Here is a 9,912-nt window from a genome sequence, read left to right as displayed (position 1 = left end):
GGATGGACTCCAGGGCTCGGCTCACCCCTGAGCTGGCGCATGCACCGAAGCACAGCCAGCAAACCACCAGGTGTCTTTCAGCGTTGGACTCAAGTGCAGGGTAGAGAAATGCCCTTGGTTGGAAAGCCACCTGGATTACAAATCGTGGGGAGAAGTCTATTTGAAACAATACAGTACTAAAAGACATGAATATTTGGGATATTGGAAGGCCTCAATCGTAGACTACAGACAACCACAAGAAAAAACTGCTGATAACTAGATATGACTAATACACAGATACTAGTTGTAAGTATCTGTATAACTAAATACTTCAAAACAAGACTCACCAGTTCAAAATCAATCCACCTGTTTAATAGTGTTTGAAATAAATGTAAATATTATTTTCTGAGGTTGAGGAGAGTTCACCTAAACCACATATGAAATGTTCAAATAATCAAATTTTTTATCCTGTAGATTTGAAACTTGCTTCTTGGAGATTACATAATTAAACATTAACGTTAACTTTCCAAAATTTCATAACAAGGGAAATAAAAAGTCAACCTGTCAGCCTGAATACATTATAATAACATACAATACAAAGTAATATAACAGATATGAATAGACATATGAATGACTAGGAGTCATGGTAATTATTGCTTTGGGGGTAAGTAAAATGGAAATATGACAAATACAAGGTGCGTGTGAAGGAAAAGTCATTTAACAAAGTCTCTGAGTGAAGATTTTTTTCATTGCTTTAAAAACCTGTTCTAAGTTTTCTTCAGTGTATTGAAGCTTACAAACCAGAACCCAGTCAGAATGTCCAGACCAGCAGATGGTACTAATAGGAAAACCAATGGTCCCTGAGATTTTTCAAGGGAATTTAAAAATTATAGAAGGGGAAAATTCCAAAGTGAATGTCAAATAGGTTAAAATCTTGTACTTCCATTATGTACATCAAAGCAAAGGAATGGATTCGGGAAAAAGGAATGTAAGGCTTATGACATATCCTCCTTTGTCTCTCATTTTGAATTATTATTGACTGTTGGGCAAATTTCACAAGCCTCGAAGATTGTTTCTAATCCACAAATATGTTGTCTCAAGCTTCTGCGAAAACCAGTATTAGAGATGCTGTTGTAACAATTGTTCAAACTGGACAAGCAGCCAGTGGGTCACTACTCACGGGGGACCAGTAGCACAGCAACGGGTTGAATTTTGCAAGGAGCCCTTTGCAGCTCAGAATGAGTTTGGTTGCCCTCCTGGACGCTTCCACCATTTGAGGGTTTTGTTGTGAAGGCAGAAAACAGTAATATTTAATGAAGTCATTCTCTGCTGATGTTTCATGGCAGATGTGCTCTACTTAGTAGACTGTCGGAAAGAAAATGTAGAGGCAAACGCATTAAAAATTATCAGACATTTTCATAACCTCTCCCGAGGTGTCTCTGAAGGGTAATTACCTTGTGCACAAGATGGAAATGAAATGGGGAAAAACATTTTTGTGCAAAAGTACAAGAAACGATTATACTGTTGGCAGGAATCATAAGCTCCAGATGCATTATTTTTTGCTACTTCCAGCTTTCTTCTTCCCTTTTTATCCAGATGAGTTCTGCATTATATGCAGAACTTACAGGACTTACAGAGGAGCAATAAGAGACTTTAATATTCATATCTGAGAGCAGTGAAAATAGAAGGGCACATCTTCTTATGAGGACATCAGATAGGTTACTTATTCTAACACATAGAAAATGCTACAAACCGTTCTAGTTCCTACTAAGAAGGCCCATTCTTCTCTGTCTTGGAAATTTCTGATATTGGAGGACCCAAGATTCTTGGACAAGAACCCCTTCATTTCCTAATGGTTTGTGCCCCTTTGGAGTTTAATGAAGATCTGGACATAATTTTGTCAGCTAGCAAGAGGAGAAAGGGAGGGGAGGAGAGAGGAAGGAAAGAAGCTAGGAGAGTCAGAAAGGTCATTTCCCCGTCATGCTCTGGGCGTGCTCTGATGGGAACTGGCAGCAGACTGTCGCCCCAGGAAGCAGCGTTGTAAGTGGCCTCAGCCCAACATTGTTGAACAAACTTAAAGTGTGTGCTGCTTCCCCTGGACCACATTCTGTCATTTGAATCTGAAATGGCAGCTGCGTCAAAACAAGTTTGCATTATGTAGACCTAATTCCAATTTTTAAAATGCTGACTCAAAATCCTATGTAACCAGCAGCAATCAATTATATTTGTCAGTTTCTTTGAATACGGTTTATGAATTTCTCAACACACCAGGACTAGATTCCATGCCGCCACATGAGAGAGAAGCTGTGTGTTCTGAATCAATAATAATGACCATTTACCGGACTTGCAACGTCCAACAGTATGGCAGAACAGACATGAGCTGGGGATTGCAGGGGAGTGTTTGGTCAGCTGAAGTCCTGCTGGATTTGGAATAGATTCAGACAAACACACTTGTTCAAGCAGTGCTGAGCTTGTGAGCAAACAAGGGGAGTCTTCAGTACCAAAACATGCAGACATAAACAAAATCCCCAAACAAGAAAAAGGTGAAGGTGGGCTGAAAATGGACTTGAACTTAGGCAAACCCCAAATAGGTGAAGGTGGGCTGAAAATGGACTTGAACATAGGCAAACCCCAAATATGGATTCTTTTCCTGGAGGCCAATGCCCACCCCAGCAGTGGATTTGGAATTTAAGCCAGGGACCCACAACGAATGGAACAGACAAACTTGGAGATGTTAGGAGTTCCTGCAGGCACCTTCTCAGTGGAGAAAAGCATCCCCAGGACTCAGAACTTTCATGGAATATGTGGTCAAAGATAGTCAAATTAAGTGAAATATAATCATGATATGCCCAAGGAAACAAACCACCATTAAGTGATGACAGTCAGCAAAGCAATCAGTCTGGATACTTCACCTTTTCGGGACTTCCCTGGTGGTCCAGTGGTTAAGACTTTGCCTGCCAGTGCAGGGGGTGCAGGTTTGATCCCTGGTTAGAGAGCTAAGATCCCACATGCCTCGCGACCCAAAGAAAACAAAAATAACAAAATAAAAAACATAAAACAGAAGCAATATTGTAACCAATTCAACAAAGACTTTTAAAAATGGTCCACATCAAAAAAAATCTTAAAAAAAATAAAACAAAAAAATAAACGTTCCGCCTCCTGCACAAACACCTCAAATTATTGGAGTGGTCAGATGTGGAATGGGAAAGAACTATGATGACAAAATGTGGGTTAAGAAAGACAGGAACAGGGAGTTCCCTGGTGGTCCAGTGGTTAGGACTCTGCACTTTCACTGCCAAGAGCGCACGTTCATTCCCTGGTTGGGGAACTAAGATCTGTAAGCCGTGAGGCGCGACCAAGAAAAAAAAAATTTTACAATTAAAAAATTAAAATAAAAAACAGGAACAAAGGATCATCAAAAACATGCAGATGAAAATTATAATTCTTGAAATGATCTAAATAGCATATTTTACACAAATGAAGAATTAATATTATTCTTGAAATGAAAGAGTAAGCCCTGCATCTCCTGAAAAGAAGCATCAAGAGATGTCAGAGTTACCCAGAATGCAGCACACACACAGACACACACACACGCACAGAGGACAGAATGAGAAGGCTTGACATAAATTTAGTCAGTGTTTGAAAAGAAAATGAATAGGACAGAAGGAACAGAGGAGAAAAACAATTTGACTGCAGAGATATCAACGGATATAATAGAAGCAAAATACCAGGGAATAATATCTTCAAAATGCTGAGAAAAAAATAACTGCCAACTCAGAACTGTATACAGTGCAAATTTTTCTTTTAATAACTGGAGTGAATAAAGACATATTTTCATATATACAAAAACAGAGATTATGATCAGCAGAATTTTATCAAAGGGATTCCTAAAAGGTATATTTCAAGAAGAAAGGAAATTCATCACAGAAAGAAGTTCTAGTGGTTTAGGAAGGACTGCTTAGTAAAAAAAAAAAATGGTAAGTACGTAGGAAAATCTAAGTGAATATTTTGTATATAAAATGAAAATACCTAAATTGTGGGGTTAAATAATGAGCTAAAATACTGATTTTTAAAATACCATATAAGTTGGAGGGTGATCATTAGATCTGGCCTTCTAAGGCCCTGTTATTATTCAGGAAGTATGTTAAGATAGTGATGCATGGTAACATTTTGAGGATGAACACTAAGAGTGGAAACAATGAATCACAAATCAGTATAGGGAAGAAAGAAGAGTAAAAATAAAGCAATTCAAAGGAAGAAAAAGGGGAAAGAGGTAAAAGAATCATCAAAAAGCAGGACAAACAGAAGGCACACCAAGTAAGAAACTTGTAACAAGTTTAGGATTTTTATTCCCAGCTGTACAAAAGATCTGATACCTGGAATGACTTTCTCAATATGAGTGAGTAGAATTTTGGACAAAATGAAAATAAATTATTTAAATACATGGAATATAAGATGGTATAAGATTAAGAAATCCACAAGATCCCAAAAGTTGAGTGAGAGCAGGAGCCCGGAAAGGAGACACCACAGCCAGGTTTCACCCTGAGGGTTTCTGCTGGGCTTGTGCCCTCCCCGCTTTGGCCACTGCACAGGGATTATGCGTGAGATCCCAGGGCCTATGTGAGGTAGGAGAATCTGATAGGAGCCATCTGCATACATCTGTGATCCTACAGAACCACACCCTTTGTGTCAAGGTTAGCATGAAATAAACCTACCACGCAGAAGAGGCCAGCAATGAAACACCATCTTGCCCTTGGTACTGGGTGAAAAGAGGAAATCTCCTCTGAGGATTCATGTCTGTAAGCTTATCTTCATGAGGGCTTTTGGTCCAAATTCATATTGCCAACGTGTTCCAAAGAGACTGCAGACAGAGCATTTAGAACAAGATGCTTACTCAAGCACACAAATACTCCCTGGAAGAACACAACTTCAAATCAAACCTGAAAGAATTCCTAGCGATTGCTTTCTAAGGAAAGTAAGCAGCTTCCAATCTAAAGCAACACTTGTGGATGAGAAATGCAAAATGAACAAACAATGGAAAGAAACAAAGACTTCCGGTATTGGAGCCATCACACCCAGATTACATGATAACTTTAATATGCTTAAAGAAATAAAGAGAAGATTGAAAGATGAGCAGAGGGCAGAACCTACCCTGTGGATTAGAGAGAGAACAGAATTCTAGAGCTGAAAGATATCGTGATTAAAAATATAAAACTTGGACACATTGAACAAATCACGCTGCTGAAAAAATTTGCAAATGAGAAGATAGTTCAAAAACACTATCCGGAATTCAGTACAAAATACAAAAGAGTTTAAGAAACAAGGAGACTTGAGTAAGATTTGACATATTTAATCAGGGTTTCAGAAGAAAAAAAGTTTCAGAAGGAGAAAAATCAAGCAGAGACAAAATTGGAAGAGAGAATATCAGATCCAGGAAACCCAGTGACAAACAAGAGACATAATTAAAACAAACATCTAGATATATAATGAAACTTCAAAATACCAAAAAGAGATTTTATAGAAGCCAGAGAGGAAATGGAGAAAATGAACTATTAGACTAATGCTAACTTCTCAAGCAGAGTGATGGAAGCCAGAAGACAGTGGAATAATAGCTTTGGGGTGGTGAAAACTGACCATCTGGAATTCTACACTCAGAATATTTTTCAAGAATGAAGACAAAATAAAGCACAAAATGAACAAACCGACAGCTTCCCAGGTGTACTACCCAAAACCCACATTAAAAGAAATAGTAAAAAAAATACACTTGAGTAGATTTTAAAAATTCTAGCCATGCTCTGTTTACATCACAAACATAAGAATGCAAAGGTTGACAGAGCATGGAGAAAGATTTACCAGATAATTATCAACCAAAAAGATACATTTTAATCAAATATTGCCAGAAGATAGTTGACATAGCTAGTTAACATCTGATAAAAGATTTCAAGCAAAAAGCATTACTAGTGGTAGAAGTTCAAAATGATAAAAAGTTCAATTCAGGAAGATATGAAATGCTAAAATTATAATAGCATAATTTTATTTTTTAAAAATAAAACTGCAGAGAGAAGACAAATACATGTAGGAGATTTTAACGTATTCCCCCCAGAAATTAATAGTTCGAACAGACAAAAGTGAGTGGTGATTGATATAGAAAGTTTAAACAGTGCAACGAACAGGTTTAGGTGTGTGCAGTATTGCCTGCAACAATTAAGGAATGCACATTCTTCCAAACACATGGGAACGTTTTCAAAAATTGATCACCTGTGAAGCCATAAAGGTACCTCAGCAGAGACAAAGGACTGTTATCACAAAAACCATATCCCCTGACTAAAATGCAACTAAGTTCAGAATAAAACTAAAAGCGTTCCATATGTTTGGAAATACTTAAAACTTTTAAATAACTCATGGGTCAAGGGAGAAGCAAAATGCTATGTGTCAAAAATTGTGAAATGCTATGATACTAGCAGGGAAATATACAACCCTTAGTGCCTTCATTTAAAAGAAAAAGGATTGTGGGCTGGCCTCCCGCAGGAGTGGCCAGGCTGGGCATTACCCAGCAGCACCTCGCGGGGTCCTTCTTCTTTGAGTCCTTCTGCTCCACTGCATTCCCCGTCTTAGCATTCTTGTTGGTTTCTTCTCCAATCACACGTAAGCCTGGGTGTTTCAAGTCAGGCATACCCCGTTCAAATCCCAGCTCCTCTATTTCCTTCCTTGCTGAGCCTCCATGACCTCATCTTTACAACCTGGCTGCCAGTCTGTACAGGCTTGTTGGGAGGACTTGGTGAGAGTCTGTGCGTGAAGTGCCTGGTTCTTGATAAATACCTGGTATGTGATAACCCGAGGCCGCACTGTGTGGCCAGAGGTGATTTCTCAAAGTGCTGATGGCCCTGCTGGAAGAGGCCTGCTGCCCCTCACGTGGTCAGTGGGCTTAGCAGCGCTGACCCCTCCTCCCATGCCCATCCCACCCCTCCATGCCCATCCCACCCCTCCATGCCCATCCCACCCCTCCATGCCCATCCCACCCCTCCATGCCCTGGCTCTATCTAGCATATCCAGATAAAGTGACACTGTGTGCAGAGTCTGCATCCCTGGGGGCAGAGGGCAAGGGAGGAGTGGGAGTGGGGGTAAAAAAAAGAAAAAAATTAATTGAAAATAAATAAAAGAAAAAGGATTAAAATTAAGGCACTAAGGATCCAACATAAGAAACAAAACCAAACAAAAACAGCAAATTAATCCCAAAGGAGATCTAATGAAAGAAAGTAATCATAAAGATAAAAGAAACCATTAATGAAACAAAAAACAATTATAAAGGAGAGAATTAATGCCCAAAGTAGGTTCTTTGAAAAAGATGAATAAAACAGAGAAGCCTCTGTAAAGGTTAGTCAAGGAGAGAGAAAGTAAGATATTAGGATGAAAGGTGGACTTAACTATAGACACTTCAGAGATTTAATAGTTAAGAATTACTATGGCCCATTTTAAGCCCAATAATTTGAAAATTTAGATGGAATGGATTAATTTTAAAATAAACTTGCTGCACTGACTCTAGAAGAAATAGGAAATCTGCATATTCTTACAATCACTAATAAAATTGAGTGGGCTTTGAGAAATTTGACTCTATTAAAATTAGGGACTTCTGTTTATGGAAAGACATCAAAAAGTGAGTGTTCATACCAACCACAGACTGGGAATAGAAATTTACCACATGCATAATAGACAAAAAAAGATTATCCAGAATGCTTAGTTGCTGCCTAAAGAGATGGGCTACAGACATGAACAAGCATTCCACCAAGAAGAAAATACAACAGATCATAGGCAAACGACAGGATACTCCTCCATCTTATTATTAATTAGGCAGGTCACAATTAATATTCCAATATTATTTTCTTTCTCAATCTTCAGATTGGCAAAAAAGTTAGAAGCCAAATACCAAGTATTATGAGGATGTGGAGCCAAAGGAACTTCCGTCAGTTGTAATGAGAGTGTATATTTGTATAACCATTTTGGAAAACAGTTTGGCATTGCCTGGGGAAACAAAATAAGCATGCATACAGGGCTGCAGTTCCACTCCTAGAAAATCCTGCACATGTGCACTGGAAACACACAAAAGTATTGATCGTGCTAGCATAAATGAGTGAATGGGTATATAAACAATGCACAGACAAATACTGGGAATAATGCAAATGTCCATCAACACAATGGATAGATAAATTTGGGTACAGTTGCAAGAAGGACTATATGTACACAGCTGAAACTGAATAAACCATAGCCTCACACAATACCATGTATGAGCTTTAAGACAATGGTGTGTGCTTATAAGAAACAAATTCAGAAAAATCAATTCCATATGATTGCATATTTGTAAGTTCAATAAAACAACACTACACGATGTGTTTGAGGAAGCACATGTGCATGGGTGATAAAACTAAAAGAAAAGCAGGGTAATGGTTAAAACAAAAAAGAGATTGGTCACCTTAAGGAGGTGGGAAGAAGAGTTGCAATTGGGGGTGGGAATATCTGGAGTAATGACAGATTCAATTTCTTTTTTTTTTTTTTCAACAAGGAAAATAGTACATAAACTTCACAGTGTGGCTTATAATTTCTTAGAAGGGAACAGTTTACATAGACATCAAATTAACATTTGAATGTTGATATTGAATCACATACCAGTTGACTTCTACAAAGTTATTTAATACAACATTCTGTTTTTTTAAAGGTAAACCTATCAGAATCATACATTATTGTTTAAAATTAATTTCCTCTCCATAATTGATATTCTATTTTGTGATTTTAAATTCTGCCTAGTTTCAATGATGGTGGTATAAAGTTCAAAGTGAGTATTTCTGAAAGCTGTTGTTATTGTTATTTAAGAAAATGCATTATTTTTAAGGGTCAGTAAATTTTCTGCAGCATTACTAAGTCTTCATAAAATGACATACTTTTTTTGAACAAAAAGACATAAACAAAGCTAGAATAAAGTCTGACATTCAATGCTTGTATAGAATTATAATTTATGAGGCAATTGGATGTTCATGAAATTTCTACAAAACAAGTCCTTTTGAGCTTATGCACTGCAAGCATTTTTTTAAACAATTGCTGGGGTTTTTTGTTTTGTTGCTCAGTAATGCACCATTTTTTTTTCCTTATTTTGACTCCCTCCACCCCTTTCTCCCCACCCCCTGCTGTCTTTGGCAATCACCAGTCTGTTCTCTGTATCTATGAGTTCTTTTTTTCAAGGCTCCCACATAAGAGAAATAATATGATATTAAATATTTGTCTTTCTCTGTCTGATTTATTGCACTCAGCATAGTGCCATTGAGGGCCTTGCATGTGGTCACAAATGGCATGACTTCATCCTTTTCTATGGCTGAGTAATATTCCGCTGTGTGTGTCTGTATACATATGTATATGACAGCTTCTTTATCCATTCATCCATTCGTGGACATTTGGGTTGTTTCTGTATCTTGGCTATTATAAGTAATGTTTCAGTGAACATGGGGGTGTGGATATCTTTTCAGTTAGTGGTTTTGTTTTGTCTTCAGATAAATACCTGGAAGTGGAATTGCTGGGTCACATGGTAGTTCTATTTTTAATTTTTGAAGACCCTCCATACTGTTTTCCATAGTGGCCAATTTACATTCCCACAAACAGTGCAGGAGGGTTCCCTTTTCTTCACTTCCTTGCCAACACTTATTTCTTGTTTTTTTGATAATAGACATTCTAACAGGTGTGACGTACTATCTCATAGTTTTGACTTGTATTTCCCTAATGATTAGTGATGTTGAGTATCTTTTCATGTCAATATGTGTTGGCCATCTGTATGTCTTCTTTGGAAAAATGTCTATGCAGATCATCTATTTTTTAATCAGATTTTTTTGTTTTTTTCTATTGAGTTGTATGAGTTCTTTGTATATTTTGAGTATTAGTCCCTTATCAGAT

The 9,912-nt window shown here is 37.7% G+C and overlaps 1 long non-coding RNA gene across 1 annotated transcript; it reads right to left on the bottom strand.

The window, feature by feature from the left end:
• Positions 1-329: 329 nt before the first annotated feature.
• On the bottom strand, positions 330-6,999 carry LOC149747601 (uncharacterized). The gene is made up of 2 exons (XR_016387588.1): positions 4,695-6,999; positions 330-1,344 (listed from the first exon to the last, which is right to left on the bottom strand). It is a non-coding gene; the product is annotated as an uncharacterized LOC149747601 (long non-coding RNA).
• Between the last annotated feature and the right edge of the window lie 2,913 nt (positions 7,000-9,912).

The sequence above is a fragment of the Delphinapterus leucas genome, chromosome 14, assembly GCF_059928025.1.
Source record: "Delphinapterus leucas isolate spDelLeu-1000000601 "Yukka" chromosome 14, BTC_Dleu_Yukka2, whole genome shotgun sequence".
NCBI classification, from domain to species: domain Eukaryota; kingdom Metazoa; phylum Chordata; class Mammalia; order Artiodactyla; family Monodontidae; genus Delphinapterus; species Delphinapterus leucas.
Note: the sequence above shows the minus strand (reverse complement) of the source record. Positions and strands in the feature narration are given on the sequence as shown.